Source organism: Peromyscus californicus, unplaced genomic scaffold (assembly GCF_007827085.1).
Source record: "Peromyscus californicus insignis strain IS unplaced genomic scaffold, ASM782708v3 Scaffold_3__1_contigs__length_106647218, whole genome shotgun sequence".
NCBI classification, from domain to species: domain Eukaryota; kingdom Metazoa; phylum Chordata; class Mammalia; order Rodentia; family Cricetidae; genus Peromyscus; species Peromyscus californicus.
The window spans coordinates 4,766,097-4,792,410 of NW_026294551.1; the positions used below are offsets into that span (position 1 = coordinate 4,766,097).

At 50.2% G+C, this 26,314-nt stretch overlaps 1 long non-coding RNA gene across 9 annotated transcripts in view; it reads left to right on the forward strand.

The window, feature by feature from the left end:
- The window catches only part of LOC128121802 (uncharacterized), a 93,043-nt gene extending 68,132 nt beyond the window's left edge, over positions 1–24,911 (forward strand). For 6 of the 9 annotated variants that reach the window (XR_008222259.1, XR_008222265.1, XR_008222266.1 and 3 more), the window contains 2 exons: positions 14,639–16,802; positions 24,074–24,911. This is a non-coding gene — a long non-coding RNA (uncharacterized LOC128121802). Of the gene's footprint in view, positions 1–14,638; positions 16,803–22,062 lie in introns of all 9 variants that reach the window. The other 3 variants (XR_008222264.1, XR_008222263.1, XR_008222261.1) reach the window with 3 other exon arrangements.
- The last annotated feature ends 1,403 nt before the right edge of the window (positions 24,912–26,314 follow it).

The window sequence follows — 26,314 nt, forward strand, 5'->3', positions numbered from 1 at the left end:
CTGTTGGCTTCTGCCACCCACACCTCCCAGTGGATGCTTGATGAGCCAAGATGGCCTTTGTCTCACCTCTTTGCACTTCTCCAGAGGTGTGGGCGGGTAGAGACACCACTCTGAGCATCTTGGCTTGGCCTAGGTGCCAACACTACCCAGTTGCCTGATGCCCCCCCCCCAACACCACCCAGTCACCTGATGTCCCCAGTAGCAAAGGCAGAAGCTGAAAGAGACCCCATTCTGAGGACAGGCAGGCAGAGAACCAGGAGGTGCTGGGGCTGGGCTAGGGGATGAGCAGTGTATCCCCAGAGTTCAAGGAGCTCAGAGGCCAGCTCCCCTGGGCCATCTGGGGAGGGTGGAGGAGTACCCACTCCCAGAACTGCTTCCTGTCCAGCCTTGTGGTGACTCAGAGGAAGCTGGAAAGGCACTGACCGGCTCACAGCTCAGGGAATTTATGATGAGCCCAGCTGGCTGGTCCGAGGGTCTGGGTTTCTTCAAGAAGGAGGGCTTCAATTGCGGAGAGAGGGAGTGCTTCCAACAGGACCCTGGGGCAGGTTTTCTAATGAGAACCTCAGCTATGTGTCACTGGGAGCTGCAGCCCAGGTCTCCTGGGTTGGGGTGTCTGGGAATGGTCCCAGCTCTGATGTCTGGGTTTCTTTCTTCTTTTAGTCCTGGACTGTCCCATCCAGTCCCAACTGGTCCTATTCCTGAGCCTTCAAGGAAGAGCTGAGCATTGGTCAGGCTCCACCTCAGGAGTCTGCCTGGCCAAGCCGAACCAGAGGGTTTAATGAAGAAGTTAAGAGTCCCCAGGGGCCACTGTTCCCGTTCCAATCTTTCCCTTTCGGCTTTTTTGTAAAAACAATGGAAACTCAGGGTGGAGTTTCCTCCTGCAGCTGCTGCACACCTCTGAAGGGGGAGGGCTGTGGCTGAGGAGGGTGGGCAGGGCTGGTTCTGGAAGGAGGGGCCTGCTCAGGCTGAGCAGGGTAGTGTACCTGGCTCCAGTCCTTATGGCCCGCTCACTCTCTCTCTGCCTGGCTGTCCAGATGCACAGTGGCTGGAGTGTGGTATTCAGCATGTGGAAGTTACTGCCCCTCGTGGACCTGGGCCATGATGAGCTGTGGTCTTGGGACCTGAGACTGGCAGGCTGGGCGTGGGACAGGAAAGTCTCTTTGAGCAGACTCAGCTCTCTAGAGTCCCTGTGTCAAGCACTACCAGGAACCAAATCCAGGTGGCTGATACCCTGTGGTCATGCAAAGCTGGTTTCTGGCTGGTCTTCCCACAGACAGCCAGTTCTGTGGCTCTCTGGCCCGTCCCTCACACAGCCACTGCAGAGCCCGCTTAAAGACCCTGCTTTGTGTCTTTTGTTTGTTTTGACTCAGGGTCTTGCTGTGTAGCCCAGGCTAGACTTGAACTTCAGATCTTCCTGCCTCAACTTCCTGAGTACTGGGATTATAGCTACGTGTCACCAAGCCCAGTTTGATTATTTTTATGTCTGCCAGACGGTGGGACTTGAGCAGGCCTGTTACAACAAGGGAGAGCTCAGATTAAATTCACAGAATGAAGACGCCTTCAAGAAGACTGGGGATGTAGCTCAGTCGGTAGAGCACTTGCTTACATGAAAAAGGCACTCACGCACGTGCACACCGCACTCATACACACGCACACACACACACACACACACACACACACACACACACACACACACACACCTATTCCTGACAGAGCTAGAGACAGAAGGCAGAAGCTTCCGGAGGCTGTGGGTCTCCAGAGTTCGGAAGGCGGCCCTGCCAGCCTTCTGGAGGCCCCAGAAACCAAGCCTCTGGAACTGTGTTCTTTGTTTTCATTAGGGGAAAATCTCAATTAAAATAATTACAGTTCAAAAAAAAAAACCTGCGGAAGATTGAGGAAAGGGGAGTCAAGTGTGATGCAGTGCATTCAGAAAGCCTCGGACTCTCGCCCCCTCCCGAATCTCCGTTAGCATCTCACTCATTACCCACCTTCCCATTGTTTTGAAGAGGAAGAGAGTCCTTCCCCGGAAGATGGTGCCACACACTGCACAGTGGGCCAGCCACAGGCCCCACAATCTTTTAATCAAAACACTGCGGGGTTAGACAGTTGTGTGCAGCTGGGAGCTAAACAAACAAGCAAACAAACAAAAACTAGCAGCAGGTCAGGCTTTAGGCTGTGAAGGGCCTTTCCCTCAGGTGACTTCTAACGCCCACTCCTACCCACGCGCCCTGCCCTCGGCTGCCCCCTGCCCCAGCTCTCAGGAACCCAGGCTCATGTGGAGAAGGTCTGACATCTTTCTCACTCATTTTGCTTGGTGTGGGTGTGGCCGCTTCTCTCTGCCCTGACTCCTCATCTGTCAAGGATTCTGAGGCAGATAGATGTTTCTAGACAGTGTAGATATCCCGAAGCTGGGCCACCTGGGTGAGCAGAGTCAGGCCACACCCTGTGTATACGTCTGCATCTGTCTGGGCTTCAGTCCATCCTGCCTTCCCAGTCAGAGTCACCTGCAGATTTTGAGATTTTTGTGGCTCTGACATTCTGAACCCCTTGGGTCTCTACAAAAGTCCAGTGCTCAAGGTGACAGGCGGAACTGTGAGGGGCACACTGGCGCGTTGGCTATTCAGGCCCCAGACTGGGTGCTGACTTGAAGAGTGACCCAGGAGGGTTCAGGTCACAGCTTCCTCTCTTCCTGGTCTGGGAGGCTTCTGCTTGGACCCAGACTTCATGATGTCCCCCATCCTTGGTCCCTGTCTCTCTCTCACAGCCCTTCCCTGAAGGTTCTACTTCTGCTGTTTGCTGGCAATGCTGAGGTTCTTCCCCTCCGGCGTGCAGGGGCCCAGTCAGTCTCCTGTCTGGCCTTCTGGTCTCCATCCTGCTCTCATACAGCCTGCCTTGGCTCTGTGGCAGTCTGTGGTCCTCCCACCGCACCAGGCCCAAGGCCAGCCTGTGCCGGGCGGGTTTGGCCTCCAGCCTCTCCATCCTGCCCCGGCGGTTGACTCTACTCAACAACCTGTTGTTCTCAGAATTGGCTGTGTTGTTCTCTGAGTCCCCTCATTACCCAGTGTCTCTGCCCGGAGCACCCACACTCATTCTTGGTCAGCTTGGCGAACTCCTACTTGTATATCAAAACCCAGCCTCTGGGTTACCTTTCTCCATTTTCCTCCCTTTTCTTACTTATTGAAAATGATCAATTTACCAGCCCCTTTCTTCTGGACGCCACACTGTCCAGGAAGACATTGCAGGTACCTCTGCATTCTCAGTGGCTGGGCTTGGCCCTCAGCAAAGCTGGTTAAATCAGAACAGAATGGCCCCCAGGTTTTCCTACCCTGCTGTCCTTTGGCCCCCTTGGGAGGATCCTGCTCTCTGTCAGCTTGCAAAGCTGTGGAGCGCATTTGTGGTTTGTGAAGGCTTGCTTCTCTCTGCTACAGTCTCTGGCCCTGTGACCGTCTCTCTTGTGGCCTGTGTGCCCCAACCCACCTCTCTGCTTCTCCCTTCGCACTCTTGGCCACAGTGAGGCCGAACCTCAAAGGTAGGACTTGTTCTTCAGAAGGGACGAGCCCAGCCAAGTTGGCTGGTGAGTGATTTTCTGCAAAGCAGAGTAATTGGATGGATGTTGCCATGACAACTGAGCCTTTCCTGGAAACCATTGGTGGTGGGAGGTAGGAGGTAGGAGGTGGCCAGCTCTGGCTGCCCTGGATGCTTAGGCCTTGGGGTCCAGCCAGGAGGAAATGGTGGCACCGCCCAGTTCTTTCCTCTCTGGAACTTCCCTTGCTCAGGCCTCCCTCCTGCTGCCCTCTTTCCACCTCACTGAGCCTCAGAAATCATTTCCAGAGCTGCTGGGCTGGCTCTTGGGCATTCCCTCTGTTCTCAGAACCTGCTACCTCTCCCTCTCAATCAGCAGAAAATAGGCTTCTTAACGAAAGACTGGATAATTCTTGTGTTGACAGGTTAGGAGTGGCTTTTGTGGCCTGACCAGCTGTGGGACTCTCCATAAACGGCCTGGATGACTGTGCTTTAGTGTGCCTATTTTACAGATGGGCACAGGTGAGGTGGTTGGAGCACAACCCACAGTGCCATCAGGGTTCTAGGATAAAGTAGCCTAGACCTCCAGAGCAGAGCATTGTCCTTACCCTGTGGAAGGAGGGAGGGGACATGATTTGGGCCCTCTCTTACTCCCTTTGACCCAGTGGAGAGTTACAGGGACATCACCCTCCTAGCCAGTGGAGAGGAGAGGGAATATTCTTAGGAATTCTGGGAAGTTTCTGGCTATGGTCACTTTCCTAGGGAGAGTCTGCAGACGCCTTCCTCCCTCTCCTGTCTCGGCTCCCAACAAACCTGGCAGTTGGAGAGGAACCATGCGCTCTGGCTCTGGATCGTTGGTCTTTTAGTCTGGGAAAAGCTTCCAAGCCCATTGAGCAAGAGGCCCTGTAGTGTCTGCTCAGAAAGGGTGTGCATACGTAAGTGGGTAAATGCAGATGAGTGTGCATGCTCATGCATGAGTGTAAGACCCTGTTGTGTCTACTCAGAAGAGTGTGCATATGTGAGTGTGTAAATACAGATGAGTGTGCATGCCAATGCATGGGTGTATATAAGTTCCTTGCCTTTTTAAAAAAAATTAATTAATTTTTTGAGCCTTGACTTTTTATGTGTGAATATACAGATACATGATAATGAATATATATGAGGATGTGTTTGTGGGTTTGAATGTACATGTGTGAAAAAAGATGTGTGTGTGTGTGTGCCTGAGAATTCAGGGGTGTTTTGCAGCTTTGAATGTGGTGGGGTGTAGGAGTGTGAATGAGTCTCCAGAAGACAGCAGAGCCCATGTCTTAGGGACTCCTGAGGGTCTCTGTGGTCCCCTCATTGGGAGCAAAGCCAGACAGAGGAGGATGAGGGCAGCCAGAGGCTCCAGGGGACTCACCTGGTTCTCCATGTTCCACTGTATTTTGAGTCAGATGAGGACTGAGACCCACCCCCATCAACCCCTACACCAGAGCCTCTTCCAGAGCTCCACTCTGGAAGTTCAGCTGCTGTCCCAGTCACCCACACTGCTCCATCCACATGTGTGACTCATACAGATGCTTAGCAAAATGGCTCTTTTAAATGAGGGCTGGTTTGTTACGCATCCCTGGGACCATGAGCTGGCAGAGACAATTCCTAAGTTTCTTTCTCAAGGACAAGCTCACCTTCTGTGTTTCTGATCCCCATACCCTGTTGCCTCCCAGATGCCCTAGAGCCCTACAGTACACAGGATCTTCACAGACCATTAGACTAGCTCACAGCTGAACTGAAGCTGTCATCTCCCCACCTTTGAAACCTTGATGGTAACTGACCAACTAAGGCTATGGCCAATGGTTCAGATGTTCCTGGGGGTTGGCTGAGGAGAAGTCTGTGGTGATAGAGAAATGAACCAATAGCATGGTTTGATGAAGTCCTGACCACAGTGTGTGTGTTGCTACACGTCCCCCCATTGCTGGATTAGCCACTAGTGGGCTACCTTCAATCACAGGGAAGCCATACTTCCTGGTCCCCTGAGGTAGAAAGGCCATGATGGGCTTCATCAGTGAGGTATGAATAATAATATCCTATCCCAAGGAAATCCTGACTTCCCTACACCACACACACCAGCACCGTGGAGGAGCCCTGCCTCCTGGAATCACCTGTCCCCATGAGATGTGCCTTGTGTGAGGCAGAAGTACACCTCTTGTTTTCCACCTCCACCATTTCACATTCAGCACTTCTGTGGTGTTATAAAGAGTTTGATTTTAAATAATTAAACCTGGGCATCATTATCTTTTAATTGGAGTATTTAGTTCATTTACATTTAATGTAGTAACTGATTTGTTTTGATTTGAATTTACCATCTTACAGTCAGTTTAACATTTGCTTCATCTATTGTGTGCTTCTTTTTCTTCTCTCTCTTGCTTTCTCGTTGATGAATCAAGTAGAGAATCTGCTATTCACCACAGCCTTGTCAGTTACACCCCGTCATTTGCCTCGCTGAATGCTTGGTTCACTTTTTTAAAAAATAATTTATTTATTTTTATTTTATGTGCATTGGTATTTTGCCTGCATGTATTTCTGTGGGAGGGTATCAGATCTTGGAGTTACAGTTGTGAGCTACCATGTGGGTGCTGGGAATTGAACCTGGGTCCTCTGGGAGAGCAACCAGTGCTCTTAACTGCTGAGCCATCTCTAAAGCCCCACCCGTTCACTTTCTTTTGGGCCCTATTACCAATTTCTTTCCTTGTCTTGTCTTTTTTGCATGTATCTGTGGCATGTGTGGATGTGTGTGTGTGTGCGCGTGCGCACGCATGTACATATCTGTACACATATGTGCACACTTGCATGTGTGTGTGTATGGAGGCCCAAGTGTCTTCCCGGATCACTTTCCACTATATTTACTGAGGCAAAGTCTCACTGACCCTGGAACTCACCAATTCTGGCTAGTCTTGCTAGCCACATTGCCCCTGTGTCTGACCCCTGTGTCCTGGAATTACAGGTGGCTTCCACACCTGCCTGATGTTTACATGTGTTCTGAGGATCCAAACTCCGGCTCTCGTGTTTGGGTAGCAAGTGGGTTTTTTTTTCCCCCTACTGGGCACAACCCAGTGGGCCACCTCCCCAGCCCCAACTGTTAGTTCCCATTTCTTTTGCTGTTGTAAATAATACTGGGTTAAGCAGTCATTTAAAAATATTTTTATTTTGTGCACGTGTATGTGGTGTGTGTGTGTGTGTTTAGTAAATGCACACACGTGTGGATGTGCTGAGGCTGAAGGGGGTCTTCAAATGTCCAGCTCTGTCAGAGACAGGCTGTCTCTCTAAACATGGAGCTAGGCTGGCAGCCAACGAACTCTAGCTGTCCTGTCTCCTCCCCCATGGTGCTGGCGTTAAAAGCGTGGTCATGTCTGCCTTTTTATGCGGGTTCTCTAGGTTTAGACTCAGGTCCCCAGACTTTCCCAGCAAGTGCTCTTACTGAGACACCTCTCCAGCCCCGAGCTAAATTTTCTTAAACGTTGTAAACTTGGAAATAAACTGGGAGAGAGTGTTGTGTGGATGCAGCTGAGCACTAAAGCGTTTTATGTGAGTTGGTAAAGCTCTCCTCATAATCTTAGAGCACCGTGGCACCGTTCCGCCTCTCAACCAGCGTGGGACGGTGCCTGGAGCAACACTTTATTGAGGCCAGTGATTTTGGAGTGTTTCTCAGGAAACTGAGTTCCACTTTTGGGACTGAGAGCCAAGTGGAGTGTTTCAGGCTCCCAGATGTTCCCAAGGCCTGGAGGCAGGCATCCGCATGACCTGCAGCTACCGGGTTGGAGGCTCAAGGGTTGGGGCCTGGGGTCACAGCTCAAGAGGCCCTGGGCTCACGACAGCGCTGCAGACAACAGCAGCCCCTGGGCCTGGCTCTGTCTAGCCTGCCCATTTGAAGAGAGGTGCTCTGGTGTGGGCTGCTCTGGGAGCAGAGCCTGCCTGTGGTCCCCAGGAGCTCTGTGGTGCTCTCTCCAGGTGTCCCTTGAGTGTGCCTAGCCCTGGGACTACAAGGCACCAGGAGCTGACCACTGTTTCTCAGACTCACACAGACTTTGAGTCCCCCAGGTGACAGTGAGAAACTCTGATCACACCTGAGCTCACATGGGCCCCAGCAGGAGTGTCCTGTAATGGCTGGGAAGAGGTGTTCCTCACAGACCGTCTGGAGTCCCCTAAATTCTGTGCCTAGACGAAGCATCAAGTGTAGCCTAGTCTGTTGCCGTATAAGACCCAAACTGTCACTTCCAGGGAGTCTCTTGCGATGTGTGCACAGAGCTAGCCCAGAAAGCACCGGGGAGTCTTTGTCTCCACCTTCTGTCGTTGTCGTCGTCGTCTGTGGTGTTGAAGATCGACAAGGGGTGGCTGCATCTTAGTCGTGATTTATGTGACCTTCTGGAAGGCCGGAAATCACAGCATGGTTATGGCGGTGATGGCATCAGGTGCCATGGCTATGATGATGAAGATCCTGATGGGAATCAGGATCACTGCAGGGACAGGCCTGAGGTTTGTGCACCTACCATGCATGCACTCCAGCATGTGTGTGCACTTATATGTGTGCATTTAAACTCATACGTAGGGAGTACGTGCATACATGTGTTTGTGCACACTCTGTTCAACTGCTGTCCTGTTTCAGGCATAAAAAGACAAATTCAAATCTAGTAGTTTCTGCTCCCCAGTGACACAGACAGAGGGTAGGGAAAGCCTCAAGTGCAATGGCGTCCAGTGCAATGGCGTCCAGTGCAATGGCGTCCAGTGCAATGGCGTACAGCTCCAGTCATTCTTTATGGTCAGCTGGGCTGCTACTTCCTGGGCCTTTTTCCTGGTCTGTAGGTGCATCTGGTGGGGGGATTGGGGTGAGGAGCTGAGCTGGCCTCACCCGAGTTTAGGCAGGGAGCAAACTGGGTGGCCTGGGCATCTCAGGTGAGAGGACCCTCTGCTCCACGTGGCCTCTTATCCTTGTGAGGCCAGCTGAGCTCTGCACGGTGAGCCAAGGCTGCAAAATGCACAAGAACTTGGAGAGTGTCTGACCATGTCTCATTTGCTATTCTCTTGGCTAAACTCAATGAGGCCGGCCTGGCACCAGTCTGGAAGGCGGCTCCTGGAGAAATGTAGACAGGTGTGAACTAACCAGAAGACCACTACGATATTTGTCCCAGAGAAGTGAGGAGAGTGAACTGGTTTGGGCAGGCAATAGGATAAAAACAGAATTTTAAAAATTACTTTATTTTTAAAATACATTTGTGTGTACATGTGTCTGTGTATCCGTGTGTGTGTGTGTGTGTGTGTGTGTGTGTGTGTGTGTGTGTGTGCACCTGTGTGTGTGTGTCTGTGTGGAGGTATGTGCACATGAGTGCAGGTGCCTGCAGAGGCCAGAAGAAGGCATCAGGTCTCCTGGAGTTAAGTTACAGGTAGCTGTGAGCTGCCTGGTGTGGGTGCTGGGAATTGAACTCAGGTCCTCTGTAAGAGCAGTAAACAGTCTTAACTGTTGAGCCATCTCTCAGGTGCTGATAAAGGCAGAATTTTAATAATAATAATAATAATAATAATAATAGTGATAATAACAGTAGTAATTTAAAAATTGCTATTTAAAAATTAAATAGTTTTAAATATTTAAAAAAATTAAAGTTGCATTTAGCTCTGGAGTCAGATGTGGCCTCTTTGAGAGCTAACCTCACTCTGGGGTGCAGTCCTTGCTGTTGACTCATTATAGACCTTGTTGATTATAGGCCTTTCTACCCTTCAGGGTCCCACACACTTTAGGCGTAGGGTACAGGGTAGTCAGCTGTCTGCCCTACACTGAGGAAGTGGCTGTGCCTGGCAGTCATAAAGGGTGCCTGTGGGGTGGCACTGGGGTACAGAGCATACCCAACAAGCTCTGCACCTGAGCAGCTCCCCGACTGTACGGTTTAATGCTTTCCAGTAGCTTGCGGGGGTGGTGGTGGTGGTTTCGGGGGCTAGCCCTGGGGATCAGTGCCCTTCTTGTGCAGAGGGGCGCCCTCCTGGCTCTCTTTAGCTCTTTGTGGAAGCTGAACATAGAGAACAGGAGGGCAGGTTCAGGTCACACATGCATGCATGTTACTGCTGCCCCAGGCTTCTGGTCCATTTCCTGCAGAGCATGCCCATCAGAGCAGCACAGAATTCAGACCAGAAGTTTCCAGAGGCGGGAGCTAATGAGAATCTGCTGGCTGTGTTCTCTCCATACAAAGTAGCTTTTGGGGTGCCTTGGTTTCTGATAATTTGGGCATTTCGCCTCCCCTTCCCCCTCCACTCAGCATTGCTTCAGACTCTGCTTGGATTGTAGAACTAAAGGGTATAACAGGTACATCTGAATTAACAACAACAAAGAAAAACCAAAACCAAACAAGACCCTGACAAGTATCCCATTAACAATTCCAAGTTGTCCTCAGTGGAGGGGCTAGGTAAGAAGGTACCAAGGATGCCCAAGCAGAGAGAGTTGGAGAAGACAAGGCCGCTGAAGAGCAATGAACTGTAAGGGAGGAAGCGGCCAGGAGAGGCGCTGCTGCCAGGGCTGGGAAGGGGCAAGTGTGTGAACCAGATCTCCCCAGGTTCACTATCTACCACAGTGAGACGGGTCTAGAAGTCGAAGCAGCGGTGACCATGTGACATTTCACACTCTCTGTCACCCAGGGAGTCCTGGAGCTGTGGCTGGGCCGGGGTTAGTGATGTAGAGTGAGGATCCTAGGTTGAGCTCTCCTGAGTGGGCTCTGTCAAGACTCACTCAGCAGAGCTGGAGTTCTCAGGGGCTCAGCTGGGGCTCAGAGAGAGAGAGCTGGGGCTCAGCGTGCTTCTAAGAGAGAGCAGACAGTAGGTGTCAGGAGGTTGAGGGTGGGGGCTCAGTTCTTCCTTGTGGGGTCTTCCCAGCACTCTTGAATATGCACACTACAGCAATTGACTTGTCCCTGAAGGGATGTGTGTGTGTGTGTGTGTGTGTGTGTGTGTGTGTGTGTGTGTGTGTGAGAGAGAGAGAGAGAGAGAGAGAGAGAGAGAGAGAGAGAGAGAGAGAGAGAAGAAGAAGAAAGAAGAGGAGGAGGAAGAGGAGGAGGAAGAGGAGGTAGCTACTGCTTCAATGTCTCTAGTACTTATCCTTAGAAGCCACTGGCCGTGGGACCACAAACTCCCAAGACACTGAAGATGTCATGTGCAGCAGAACACAACCTACAGACACCTCCCATCCCAAAGCCAAGCTATGGCTGGGGTCCCGTCCCTGCACCCACACTGTTGCTTCTGGGTAGGTCTTGGTCCACCAATTATGATTTCACAACCAACAGGACTCAATTTTGTAGAGGAACGGTCTTGTTAAATAAGAAACACAGAGCCAATGCAGAGATGAAAGCCCAAGAGGTCAGAGCTAAAAACCTTACCCTTCACTGCTGCTGTTGTCCTCTTCAGCAAGAGCTACTTCCTGTGTGTTTGTCTTTATATAGATTTCTGTTCTGCCTTCTCATTGGTTGTAAACCCAACCACATGACCTCCTCGTCACTGCCTGTCTGTACAGACCTCCAGGTCTTCTATGGTTGGTATTGAGATTAAAGGCATGTGTGTCCATGCTGACTGTATCCTTGAACACACAGAGATCCACCTAGCTCTGCCTCCCAAGAGCTGGGATTAAAGGCGTGCACCACCACTGTCTAGCTTCTGCTATGTCTTGCTATTAGCTCTGACCCCCAGGCAACTTTATTTATTAACATACAAATAAAATCACATTTCAGTACAATTAAAAATATCACCATACAAGTTCTTCAGTGACATAGACTCCAACAGCTGCACCTGCTGAGACCCTGGCATGGCCATGGCCGGTGAGGATCATGATGCCACCTGTCTCCTCAGCCATCTTTGTCAGTGGTCAGATCTCTGCTGTCGGAGGGCCACCAGAGGACCCAGCACTCTTTGTAGCCATGCCATCAGAGTATGTGGTGACTTCTTCAACATCATCATCTCGCTATTTTCTGCCATTGCTCAGGTCAGGAGTAAGGTGACCTTTTGTGGTCTTTTGTCTCCTCCTTGACCCCCCCAGACCATGTCTCTTTATCCATCGTGACACCAAGTGCTTCCCTTAAACACAGAATGCATGAACAATACTGTGGTATTGTATTCCCCCAAATATTGTGCATGCTAATAAACTTATCTGGGGTCAGAGACAGAGCAGCCACAATATTAAACATAGAGGATAGGCAGTGGTAGCACATGCCTTTAATCCTAGCATTCCAGAGGCAGAAATCCATGTGTTCAAGGATATAGACAGGCATGGTAACTCATCATGCCTTTAATCCCAGAAAGCAAGCCTTTAATCCCAGGGAGTGGTGGTAGAAAGCAGAAAGGTATATAAGGCGTGAGGACCAGAAACTAGAAGCATTTGGCCTGGTTAAGCTTTCAGGCTTTGAGCAGCATAGTTCAGCTGAGAGCCACTGGGATGAGAACTCAGAGGCTTCCAGCCTGAGGAAACAGGACCAGTTGAGGAATTGGCAAGGTGAGGTGGCTGTGGCTTGTTCTGTCTCTCTGATCTACCAGCATTCACCCCAATAACTGGCCTCAGGTTTGATTTTATTAATTAGAACTTTTAAGATTCATGCTACACAATACCTCGTGGACTGTGCTGAGTCTGGGGACTTCACTGTCACTGAGAGTCATTGGGCCCCACTTGGCACCCAGTCTCTCCCCAACCCACCCCCTGCCCTGTGCGCTGATGGAAGCTGTGCAGTGTAATGCATGGGGTGGCTGTGAATCTGGGGTGGAGACACCCATGAAGGCAATGGTCTCTATGGGTGTGGACAGTTGTCCCACCCTCGGGTCCAGTTGAAGCAGAACAGATTTCCCGTGGAACTTCTAAAGGCTCATCCACATCTTAGGCTTGAGCACAGACCTGTGTTGTGGAAGTTTTGTTTAACTGTGCAAAGATACGTTGCTGTTTTACTTTGCCTGCCTGAAGGACCTGATTGTTCTCATAACAGCCAATATCAAGGGAAGCGGCATAGGCAGAGCTTGTGGGCAGGGAGAGTAAGAGGAGGAATCTAGGCTCAAGAAAGAAAGAAAAAGGAAGAAAGAAAAGGAGATGACAGGGAGACACCAGGGGCCAGCCAGCCAGACAGACGCGGAGGAAGCAGGAAAGTAGGACATACAGAATGAAAGGTAAAAAGCCCTGAGGCAAAGCATAGATGAAGAGAAACAGGTTAAATTAAGTTAAAAGAGCTAGTGGGACAAGCCTAAGCTAAGGCTGAGCATTCATAATTAATAATAAGTCTCTGTGTCTTTATTTGAGAGCTGGTTAGCAGCCCAAAGAAAATACCAATGACAGATCTGTCTCCAGTCTCCTTCCCTTCAGCAGGTAGAGGGTGAGAGGGGCCCAGCAGGGTTCTGAGATGAAGTAATGTAACCGGAGGCAGAGCTTTCTGTCCCGTATGCCTGATTATACCTGGCAGTTACTTCCCAAATTACCACTCAGAGGCTTATATTAATCATAAATCCTTGGCTGATGGCTCAGGCTTATTACACTTACATTAACCCATATTTCTTATCTATGCTTTGCCATGTGGTTCATAGCAACCTGGTTACCTCATTTTCTACATGTTTTGCTTCCTTGGTGGCTGGCTGGCTGGCGTCTGCCCCAACTCCACCCTTCTTCACCTCTGTCCTCAGTTTGGTTGTACCACCTAACCTTTTCTTGCTTCGTCATTGGCCAAAACTGCTTTATTATCAATGAATGAGAGCAACACACACTCACAACATACAGAAGGACATCCCACAGCAAAGTAAATGTCTTAGTACTTTTCTATTGCAAGGAAGAGAGACCATCACTGAGGCAGTGTAGACAAGGAAGAGTTTATTAGGGGCTTACAGTTTCAGAGGGCGAGTCCGTGACCACCATGGTGAGGAGCACCGGGGCAGCAGGCATGATGCTGGAGCAGCAGCTGAGAGCTCACACGCTGAAACCACAACCAGAAGCTGAGAGAGAGCCAACTGCCAATGGCATGTGCTTTTGAAACCTCCAAGGCCACTCTCAATGACACACCTTCTCCAACAAGCCCACACCTCCTGCTGTGGAATAATCCTCTTGTACATTGTAAATATTTGTCCCTTTAATTGGTTTAATAAGCTGATGATTGGCCAGTAGCTGGGTAGGAAGTTAGGCAGGAAATCCAAACTGAGAAGGATGGAAAGGAGGAGAGCAGAGTCAGGAGTCACCAGCCAGACACAGAGGAAGCAAGATGAGAATGCTGTACTGAGAAAAGGTACCAAGCCACGTGGCTAAATATAGCTAAGAATGATGGGTTAATTTAAGTGTAAGAGCTAGTTAGTAACACGCCTGAGCTACCGGCTGAGCATTTATAAGTAATATTAAGCCTCTGTGTGGTTATTTGGGACTGGCAGGCAGGAGAGAACTGTCCTTTTACACACTAATCTTTTCCAAACAGTTCTACCAACTGGAGACCAAGCATTCAAACATATGAGCTGTGGGGGGGGGGGGGTCACATCACAGTAAATAATAATTTAAGAAAGGGCCTGACCTATCAAGGGCCCCACTAAAGAGAGCCCTTCTTTTTTGGGGAGTCAGGGTTTCTCTGTGTAGTTTTGGTGTCTGTCCTGGATCTCGCTCTGTAGACCAGGTTGGCCTTGAACTCACAGAGATCCTCCTGGCTCTGCTTCCTGAGTGTTGATATTAAAGGCATGCTCCACCACCGCCCAGCAAGAGAGTCCTTCCTTAAAGGTTCACCCTTTTCCAGATATTGTTTCTAGGGTGGGAGTTCATGTTGGTCTTTCAACCATCTCTGGACTCAGGGCTGGGGCACTCAGGAAGGAAAAGAACTGAAAAAAACAGATGTGTGGTAAGGCAGGATAGCTGTGAGACCCTCGTCTGAGAGACCAGAGCTGGGCCAGCTCTGAATGGGGAAGCCTATAGGGACAGTGTGATCATCCATGCTGATAAGGCACAGCACTAATTGGCCTGTTCCTAGGCTGGGCATAGGGCTGATAATGAGGCGTGTTCACCCTTCCTTCATCCTCATATCACACTCTCAGGGTGGCTGCTGATGCCTTATTTGGACACTAGGGAAGTTGAGGCTGTCTGAACCTGGTCTCATCTCTTCATCTTCAGGAGACGATGTTCACTCTCGCAGAGCCTGGATCTATCCAGCACTCCAGCATCTGCCGGTACCCACTGAAGGGAGCTGGGGATAAAGGTGGACATCGGACCTTGAGGCTTCAGAGAGCAGACAGAGATCTCAGAGCAACAGACCTGAAGTCTACTTCCATGAGATACCCAGAGGGTGAAGCCGACGAAGCCTGGGCAGTGATGTGACCAGGTGTCCTGCAGCTTGGAGCTCAGGATGCAGATGCCTTTCCTCCCCTGCAGCTGGGTGAAAGCCCGCTCTCCACTCACTCCATGTGTCCCCTGGCCTGACTTCTAGTTGCTGGAAGGCGATGCTGTTCTCTTGCCTTTGCTGGTGTCAGAAGCTGCACGTGTCATGTGGTTGTATTTTAGCAGCACTTGGGAATCTGCTGCAGGATGGAGAACTAGAGGGGACAGGTGCACAGTCGCCAGGACAGAGGCAAATTATTGTATCTGATCCCTGGGGTGAGGTGGCTAGACAGGAAGAGAAAGAGATAGGGCTGATGGATGGATGGCCATGCCCCAGGGAGGAAGGTGCCTCAGGGGATTGTTCGGACAACAGAGGGCATTGTGAGTGCTGTCCTGATGTGATCAATAAGTCTGTTTCACCTGGTCAGATCAGAGTGTGGGCTCTTCTCCAATATCCCAAACAAGTCCCATGCTTCCCGAGTCCTACCCAATGAAATCATGTTTCTTCAATGTGATAATCACCATTACCTCTACAATCATCACCACCATCACCCCCTAACATCATCCAAACACAACCATCACCATCACTGTCCTCATTACCACCACCACAGCCACTATCATCACCACCACCACCATCACCACCATCACCACCACTGCCACCACCACGACCACTGCCACTACAATCTTTATCTCCATTCTACTGTGATCTTTATTTGTCATTGTTATCAGCTCATTACAGACTTCAGCATCTTCCACTTCATCAGCATCACAATAATCATCATTATTGTTGATTTTGACATCATCATCACCACCATCATCATCACCACCATCATCATCACCACCACCACCACCACCACCATCATCATCACCACGTCCTCATCCATAGAGATCTGGATGAGTCTTAACATTTTGCTGAATATATTACTTTATTTCATTGGGTTTATTCGTCATGGCACCCCCAGGAAGAAACCTCCACAAAAAAATGATCCCTGAAGCATTTGGTCCTCACCTCCAAAGACGAGCCATTCTGAGGAGGGCATGGGTCCCAGTAATTCTCAGATCCCTCCCCATAGCCTGTTTTCTAAAGAACCACTCAACAAAACAAAATTCCAGTTTATTGTTGGACACTGCTTCACACATCCATCAACAGACGCCAAACCCAAGAAAACCCCAGCGGCTTCATAGGCAAAGAAAACAGAAAATTTTATCTCTGGCTTTTTAAACCATCTCATACAAACTAACCACTTATAGTACAGCTAGATTCATACACAAAAAAGTTCCTGGAACACTCAAAATAAGATTTTTTATAGTTGTTGTTTTTAATGTTTAAAGAAATCCCTCTTTTGAGATTATAATTAACATGGTTATGTTGTAAGAAAAGTAAGAAATAGGACAGAGCACACTGTGAAGGCTGGCTCGGTCACTGTCGTCACTAGAGTTGACCTTTAAAGTCCTTTAAAGAGGAAAAGCAGGGTCCTGGCAGTCCGTGCTCTTTTTCTCCCTGTGGCAAATTCTTGGGAGACTGGGTGAGTTGGCTTCTCTACACCAAGGTGACCGTGTGTAGATTCGGAGATGGCAAGCGGAGGGAGTTTAACTTTCCTTCGTGGCTGTCCAGTCATTCTCACCTGTCTCTTGTTTCTTGGTGTCAACATCATCATCCTCATCATCTTCAGCTGCCACCTGACGATAGCTGCCTCAGTTTCCCTCCTCGTCCTCACCATCACCCTCCTCCTCCTCTGCCTCGTTGTAAACCTTCTGCTCTCCATTTTCCTCCTGAGCATCCCCATCAGCAAGTACACCTCATCTTGTCTCTTCTATTTTCTGTCTCCTCCTCAACTTCCTTCTTCTCCTTCAGGCCCTTGGTGGTGACCTCAGAGCTGGTGTCCATGCTCCACATCACATAATCGTGACCCAAGGAGAGCCGTGGGGACCAATGACCACAGGAACATGGCCAGAAAAGGTGGGGCATATTTCTAGAGTTTGAGACCTCCCTCTCTAGCCCTCCCTATTTATTTTAAAGCAAAATTTTTATTGTGTGCATATGTGTGTTTGCACATGTGTGTGTATGCTCATACACATGGAGGCCAGAGAACAAGCCCTGGGTACCACCTTTAGGAACACCATTCACCTCCTTGACAGGGTCTCTCGCTGGTTTGGAGTTCACTGCTTGGGCTAAATTGACTGGTCAGTGAGCCCTGGGGACCCTCCTGTCTTTTTCTCACTGGTGCTGGGATTCCACACACCACCATGCCTAGGATTTTTATGTCAATCAAACTGGGGATGAAACTCAGGTCCTTACACTTACAACTCAAGCACCTTATTGAGTTAACTCTCCAGCCTTAAATAGATAAACAAAACAAAACAAAACAAAACAAAAAAAACCCTCAGATTTCTTTTGGGTCCTTACTTTACTGGTGAAAATCAGGCCAGCATACCATAGGGAGTGGCACCGTTAGGAAGTACGGCCTTGTTGGAACAGACCCTGAGGAGTAGAGTCCCTCAAAGGAATAGAAGGTAGAGGTTGGAGTAGATGGAGTTGGGGGGGGGGCACAGTCCCAGGTTTTCTACTGTGTGAAAGGAGAGCCTGGTTGGTGTAAGGACACCTGGGCTTTGTCCCTTCATGCTCACTGTGTGACTTGGGCGAGGCCGAGGTTGGTCCCTGGTCCACGTAGGTGACATGCACGGAGGAGAGGAGCTGATGAGTGTCACATAGTCCATCCCCACATTAGTGCTGCTGTAAATGATGGGGCAGCCCAGTTCTGGTGTCTGGCTAAAGTGTGAAACCTGGCAGGCATATGTCCTTTTCAGGGGATCAGGAGAGGACTCTTCCTTGCTTCTTCCTGCTGTGATGGATACTGTGTTCCTTGGCTGGTGGCTGTTTGCCTCCAGTTGTCTGCCTCTGTGGTCACATGTCTGTCTGCCCATCACCATCTGCCTGTGTCTCACACACACACACACACACACACACACACACACACACATTCCCCCCCCCCCCCGTGATGGAGTTTAGGGCCACCAGCTGCTCTCATCTTGTGCCCTGTGGAGAGGTTGTACCTGCACACTGCTTCCAAATCAACCATATTCACAGGCTCCAGGAATTCAGATGTAGACATATAGTGGTCTTTGTTGAGGATGGGTGGCATTCTGTCTACTGCTTTGTCCCCACCAGTCCTGGAAAAAGTTGGAGCTTCTGATCTTGGTATCTGGGATCCTCCATAGCCTGAGTCTTTGTTTGTTTGTTTAGACAGTTTTCCTTAGCTAGCCTGGTCTTGAACATGATGTGTAACTTCTCATCCTCATGCCTACTCCTCCCCAGTGTTGTGACTATAGGCATGTACCACCACACCCGTGTTATGAAATGCTGGGGGACCTTATACATGCTAGGCAAGTGCTCTACCAATCTATCCACCTCCCAGGTCCTTAAGCCTGGTTTAAATAGTTTTATTTATACTTATTACTTATTTCATTTTATATGTATTAGTGTTTCTCCTTCATGTACGTCTGTGCATCTTGTGTGTGCCTGGTGCCTTTAGAAGCCAGAAGATTGTGTCAGATCACATGTGGAAGCAGAGACCCGGGTCCTCTGCAAGAACAAGTGCTCTTAATGACTGACTGACTCATTTCTCTGCCCTTCAGCCTGATCCTTGATTCCCACTTCAACTTCATTCTACTGTAAACTAGAGTATGAATCGGATATAAGCCATTACCTTTTGTCTTAGTTTGGGTTTCCATTGCTGTGAAGAGACACCATGACCACAGCAACTCTTATGAAAGGAAAACATTTACTTGGGGCTGGCTTACAGTTTCAGAGGTCTAGTAGATTATCATCATGGGACAGGCGTGGTGCTAGAGAAGGAGCTGAGAATTCTACATCTTGATCCAAAGGCAACAGGAAGTGAACTGTCTACCACACTGGGCATAACTTGAGCATATGAGACCTCAACACCTGTCCCCATAGTGAAACACTTCCTCCAATAAGGCCACACCTACTCCAACAAGGCCACGCCTCCTAACAGTGCCACTAAGGGCCAACCATCAAACATATGAGTCCGTGGGGGCCATCCCATCTTGCCCCCCACTGTTAAGGGGTCTTTTGGAAGAGGATCACCTGAGAAGAGTCATGACCTAGAAGTTCCAGACTCCCCTTTGTGAGTCTGTTCTTCCTCTGGCCCGTGGGACTGCTGATCCAATAGCCCAGGCCTCAGTTTCCTTTTGTAATCATTGGACAATGCATTCAGTGAGCTAAGCCCTGTGTGTTTGAAGGTAGACAGACACATGCCTTCCCTGCGTGCCTGCCTTCCTCCCTCCCTGCCTCCCTTCCCTCCCTCCCTGCTTGCCTCTCTGCCTCCCTCCCTGTCTCCCTCCTTCCTTCCCTCCCTCCTTCCTCTCCTCCCTCCCTCCCTTTTCCCCTCCTCCCCAGCCTTCCTACCTCCTCCCCGCTTCCTCCGTGCCCCTTATGCAGGGTTGTAGTGAAGGAAATGAAAGTAAAAACACTCTGGCCAATTCAAACACTTAGTGCAAGTGAGTGCATGGTAATTCTTCTCCCTTAGGATTTGGCCACCTGGACGATGCAATGACCCTCCCCCGCAACACACACACACACACACTGTCTCCTCAGATGAACTTGGCATTCCTAATGCTAGTATGTCAGCTTCCTTTGCTTCTGGAAAAAAAAATAGCAAGGAGTTTTATGTTTCCTTAAAGGCCCTGCTGCTATCAGCTCCCAGCTGCTCCTCTCCTCCCTAGGACTGCTTTGGTACTCTTGGGGTGCCTGGAGGACATCCTGAACTGCACCCCACAGCACGTGCTCAAGGGGAACAAGCCTTGAGCGAGTTGTCCCCTTGGCGCATGTCAATGATGGCTGAGAGGGGGCTCCAGATCCAAGCCAGAGCCCAGAGCAGGCTGCCCAGAAGGATGCCTGAGTGCCCCTAAGCCACGAGTTAAACAATCCATACCCTCTGCCAATGGTACCAGCATCTCAGGAGCCGTGGTCTCAAAGTCCCTCCAGAGAACAAGGGACAGAAGCTGATGGCTGATCATGAAGGAAGTCCAATGTCATCTGTCCCACAGCCAAGATGGGAGGACCTGGGTAGATGCTAGGAACTTTGTGGGGAGGACAGAGACCCATAGTGTTCTGGCTCCCATCCTGGCGTCTGCCCAGAGCCTTGCCTTGGTCTGTCTTTCACAAAGCTTCCACCGAGTGCCCATGTTTACCTCAGTTTCTCTCACACCTCCTGTTCACCCCCTCAGCCCCTCACAGCAGTTTTAGACAGCTGGTTTGGGGAGGGGGTTCTATGATTTTTATTCTGAGCCCAAGGACTACTTTATTAGAGTTTAAGAGAGAGCATAGGGTAGGCAAAAGTCCCAGCAGTTGCCAGGAAAAGATAGAGAAAAAAATCATGCCTTTTTGACACGGACAAGAAGTAGCTCATTAAGAAAGGGAAAAGCATGTGCTGGAGAGATGCTCAGTGGTTAAGAGCACTGGTTGCTCCTGCAGAGGACCTGGGTCTGACTTCCAGAACCTACATGGTGGTTCACAGCCATCCATAACTCCAGTCCCAGGGGATCTAACGCCTTCTTCTGGTCTCCTTGGGCACAGGCACACACACGGTGCACATACACACATACATGCAGACAAAACACCAGGATAGATTTAAAAAGCAGGGGTGAGGCAGCACCCCTAAGAAGGGAAGTGGGCTAGTGAGTTGAGGAAAGAGCCCAGAAGTTTTGAAATGTAGTTTTGACCAAATCCTAAGTGCAGCCCTTGGAACCCCTCTGCCCTCACTTTGCTCCGCCCACACTGCCCTGGAGCTATCTGCTTGCTGCCTTTTCAGCCTCCTCAGATGGGAGCCAGTGAGATTTTCTCAACTGTCACCTGCTGGGCTTCTAGGCAAGCCCTGGCCTGGCCTGCTGACTGGCTCTGAGGCTCCGTCCTTCCTCCCTGGTTCATTACTGCTGTCCACTCACACCGTGATGGGCCCAGCCTGCTGTTCTGGGGTTGGGCCTTCCGCTGGCCAGGACCCCGGCTGCTCCTCCGTGCGGTGCCTCACCTCCCCCCTCTCACATGGGTGTCACCCAGTCCCGACTGGTTAGTTCTGTGGTAGCCTACTTCCCAGACAATCTCCACGCACTGGGACTGGGGACAGGGGACAGAAAGTCTGTTTACACCCTCTGTGGTGTTAGCTGTCTGTGAAGCTGTGCTTGGTGGGTGTGCTTGTCAGAGCCCGCCTCAGAAACAAAGCAGAGCTGAGGATGGACTCATGGTGGAGCTCTCCTGACTAGTGTGTGTGTGAGACCCTGAGCTGAATGCTCAGTGCTGGAAGGAAAATGGGGAGGGGGTTGGGCTGCACAGCTTGTTAAAATGTGCGTATTTTGTTTTCAATCATGTGTGTGTATGTGTATATGTGGGTGTATATGTGTGTATATGTGTGTATGTGTATGTGTGAGTGTGTGTGTGTATATATGTGTGTATATATACATGTGTGCATGTGTGTGTATATGTGTATGTGTGTGTATGTATATATGTGTGTGTATATGTGTGTGTATGTGTATATGTGGGTGTATATGTGTGTATGTGTATGTGTGAGTGTGTGTGTGTGTGTATATGTGTGTATATATACATGTGTGTATGTGTGTGTATATGTGTATGTGTGTGTATGTACATGTGTGTATGTGTGTGCATATGTGTATGTGTGTGTGTACATGTGTGTATGTGTGTGTATGTATGTGTGTGTCTGCTCACTTGCATGCAGGTGCTTGTGGAGTCCAGAAGGTGTCATTAGATTCCCTGGAGCTGGAGTTTCAGTCAGTTGTAGCCATCCAATGTGGGTGCTGGGAATGGAACTCAGGTGCCAGGCAAGAGCAAGGCATGCTCTCAACCACTGAGCTGTTCCTCCAGCTCTGCATTGCTTTTTATAAAGCTAGCAGCAAAGGTTATCTGGGCCATGGGGGCCACGGGGACCATGGGGCCATGGGGGCCACGGGGGCCACAGGGGCCATGGGAGCCATGGGAGCCATGGGGCCATGGGAGCCATGGGGGCCATGGGAGCCATGGGGCCATGGGGGCCATGGGGGCCATGGGGCCATGGGGGCCATGGGGGTCATGGGGGCCATGAGGCCATGGGGCCATGACCATCCTCTAATCTTTATATCTGCTATTTCTCAAAATTTTAGGATGCACGTTTTTGAATAATCAGTCTTCACCTTACTTTTTGAGACAGAGTCTCTTACTGAGCCTGAAGCTCATTGACTGGCTGGACTGCTGGCTACCAATGAGCCCCAAGGATCCTCTGTTCTCCACCGTCTAGAGCTGAGGTTATAGACTTCATGCCATGCCTAGGTTTTTATCTAAGTGCTCATTCTTGCCAGGCAGCCTCTCTGTTCACTGAGCCATCTCCCTGGTGTTATGAGAGTGTCTTTTACGCAGAGGGTGAGGTCCATCCTAGACTTCCCTGTACCTCACTGAGATGGACATCCTATCTCCCAGGCAGGGGCATGACTGTGGGGAATCTCTGGTGTCACCGAAGGTATTGGGGCGGCAGGGTCTGGAGCCGGGAGTCAGGCAGAGGGTTAGAACTCTGAAGGAGGGGCTACTTTGTGTCTCTCTTCCCTGAGTCTCACACTGACCAATGGGAGTCCCTTGGCCCACCCCAACCTTTTCCCCCTCAGCCTCCTGTTCTGTATTGTTTGGCTTTATAAAAACCTTGATGCAGGGCTTCCATTATGGAAAGTGCTGTTTATGTCCAGGGCGCCTTGAAAAGGCAGCTGAAGTCTCCCTGGCTGCGGTCCTCTCCACTTGTTGCCCTGGCAACCGGAGGCAGGGAAAACAGGACCTGTCAGATGGAAAATGTCAGTTACAGCAGATCTAGAGAACAGGAAGCAGAGCGGGGAGGGGAGAGGCAGGAGAGCTGGGCTCAGTCTCCCGCCCACCCTGGCTGTGCCCTTGCCCCTGGAGAGGCTGCCCTGGGAAGGAGAGGGCCTGTTCCCAGAGCAGAAGGCTTTCGAGAGGAGAGAGAGGGTGGGGGAAGGAAACACACCTGAGAGTAACAGGACCTGACGGTCGCATTGTTTTAGAGGTGATTTGGGCTGGGCATTAGGAGGGATCAGGAGCACATCTTCGAAGCCTGACTAACTGAGGGTTTGCTGCGCAGGGTCTGGGCAGGGGGAGGGGAGGGTTGGGAAGGATAGACACCAAATCTTGGCTCTCCAGGCTCTGGACCTGCTCCCTTGCCCTCTGTACCCATCCCTTTCTCTGCTTCCTACGGATGGATTCACTGCCCTGAAGAGGGTCAGGTCACCCTTTAAAGTGGTGAGGAAGGTGCTTCAAAAGAGTCCTGCCTGTGAGCAGTACAGATCCTCTCAGGACACACGGGTGAGGGAACAAAGGAGGGTCGCTTTAGACGCCTTGAGGGAGGGCGAAGCCATCAGTTCTGGAAGAAGTGAGACGCAGGTGCAGGGAGGGGGCTCTCTGAGAGAAGGATGGGCATGTGTGAGCATGTGTGAGCACGTGTGAGCATGTGTGAGCATGTGTGAGCACGTGTGAGCATGTGTGAGCACGTGTGAGCACGTGGGAATGTGTGTGTGTGGGGAAGAATATGTGCATGTGTGCATGGGTGTGTGGTCTCTCTCTCTCTCTCTCCTCTCTCGTTATCCTCAGAAATTCTTCAAGTCCCCCAAGCTCCCAATTCCCTGAAGGGATGACATCTACCCTCAATTGACCGGGGAGAGTGTGGGACCTAGAGAGGCTGCTGTCTAAGGTCAAAGGGGCCCCCATCACATGCTTGGGATGCCATCCAGAGGGGCAACATTTAAAACAAAACAGCATCCTTGTGTACATGTGTGTGAGGCTGTGTGGCTCCAAAGAGAAGCCAGAGCTGCATGCCGAATGAGGAGAGGTAGGCTCACTACCAGACTGGACTGGGTTATCCTGAGGGAGACCCAGGTACAAAGGGCTGGCATCTGAAAGTGGGGATAGGTGAGGGGAGCCTGCTTCAGGGACTTTTCTTTTCAAAAACTTGAGCACAGTTTAATCGATTTATTGTTTGTGTGTATGTGTATGGGCCCGCAGGTGCCTGGGCGTGTGTAGAGGTCAAAGGGCGGTTTGTGGGAGCTGCTTTTTCTCCTCTCACCGTGTGGGCTCACAGATCAAACTCAGGCCGTCAGGCCTGGCCTCAAGTGCCTTTTGCCCACTGTGCCGGGTTGCCGCCCCATTAAGGATTTTTCTCATTCCAGGGTCTTCTGCTCTGGGCTTTGAGGGTCCTGTTTGTGCTGTGTGGGGTAGGGTACCACCCACGAAGCTGCCTTAGTCACAGCGGCAGCGGTCGGAGGGTCCACAGACGCTGCCTTTCTGGTAGAAGACGGGGAGAGACTCCTCAAGCCCTGTCTGGGTCAAGGTTCAAGGGCATCTCGTACCTCCTGGCTTCCAGAAGAATCTCGTAAACAAACTTCTGGGGCTGTCGATGTGGCTCAGTTGGTGGAGCACTTGCCTCACATCCCCGAAGCCCTGGGTGTGATCCCCAGCACTGTGCCTGATCGCCCCACACCTGTCGCCTGACGCTCAGAGGAGGAAGAAGCCAAAGGATCATCAGTCTAAAGTCAGTCTCGGCTATGTAGGGAGTTGAGGATAGCCTGGGCTACATGAGACCCTACTTAAAAAAAAAAAAAAAAGCCGGGCGGTGGTGGCGCACGCCTTTAATCCCAGCACTCAGGAGGCAGAGCCAGGCGGATCTCTGTGAGTTCGAGGCCAGCCTGGGCTACCAAGTGAGTCCCAGGAAAGGCGCAAAGCTACACAGAGAAACCCTGTCTCGAAAAACCAAAAAAAAAAAAAAAAAAAAAAAAAAGCAGGGGCTAGATAGTGGCTCAGTGGTAGAGCACTGGATGCTCTTGTAGAGGACTGGAGTTTAATTCCCAGGACCCACACGGAAGCTTACAACCCCCTGTAACTCCAGTTGTAGGGGATCCAATGTCCTAGTCTCTGAGGGCACCATGAACACTCGTGGTGCATAGACACATGTACAGGCAAAATATCCACATACATGAAATAATAAAAAAGAAGGCAGCTTCACACTCACTTTGGCTTTGACTTGAGCATCTTTATAAAGATGGGAGGTTTGTGGCTACAGCAGTCTTGAGAATGCAAGAATTGACAGAACACAGTACCCTTCCTGGGCTCTTCGTCACCCACTCTGACCACCTCTCAGGGCTTTCTGAAAGCCTTTCTCCTACATTTTCCACCCAAGGGACTCTTCCAGGATCTCCAGATAGGGCATCATCTATCTAGAGTTTTCTGCTGAAGGAGAGGGTGACCAAGGGGTTCTGTCTGTGAAGTCTGGCCCTCATGATCCTCTGCTGTCCCAGCAAAGGATGCTCGGCACATGACAGTGGTAAATCACCACTCCCCATGCTCACTCACAGACAATATGGACCTACTTGTCAGGCTGGGACATCCACAAATGATGACATGTTTCATCTTGATTGACAGTTACCTTCCCCTAGAAATGCAGTAACAGCCTGGCTACAATTATGTCTTGTTCAATCAAATGAGGGAATAAAAAGGACAGCCGTTACTTTATGGATATGGTCTCTGGCAGTTGTCTGTGGACCTAATCTTTATTCCCACGGCTCCTATGTTTCATTATTTTATTAAGAGCTAACTCTCGATTATCCACATGTGAGCCTGAGAGATGATTTTATTCCCATAGCTGTTTAATATTATTACTTTATTATTATTAGTTTGGCTTCCCCCACTCCAGGGCTCCGCTGGGGCCCTGAAAAGAACCTGACTGTTCACATGTGTCTTTACTGGCCTTTTTGAATTATGGCAGTAAACATTTATAATCCCAATGTCGCTTTTCCCTTCTAGAGGAGGGGTGGGGCCATATTTTTTTATTGTGCTAAAACACACATAACAGAATTTCCTGTTTTAGTTATTTATTTCCAGTTTTCATTATATTTATTTATTTTCTTGTGTGTGTGTGTGAGATAGAGAGATCACATGTGTGCCGTGGAGGTCAGACACACCTTCCGGGGGTCAGTTTTCCCCTTCCTCCACATAGATCCTGGGGTTCGAACTCAGGTCCTCAGGCTTGGCAGCAGGTGCCTTTCCCTGTTGAGGCATTCCTTCAGCTCCTCCTTCTCTATTAGATGTCCAGTCAGCTGTTGTTTCACATTCCCGCCAGCAGTACACTTGGATCCCACTTCTCTCATCCTTAGCAGTCCTTGTCAGAGGCGATTCTTGCTAACAAGATTGTGTCTCGAGAGAGAACAGCCTTTTCAAGGTTGGCCTCTGATCCATTACCTAGCCTTTTATTTTGGTTTGCGGTTTTTCTGCTTTTGGAGGCAAGCATACAGCCTAGTCTCATACAGCCTAGGCTGGCTTCACTGTGTAGCTGAGGATGGCCTTGAACTTCTCATTCTCCTACCTTACCTCAGGGATTAAAGGCATATACCACCGCAGCCAGCCACATTTTGCCT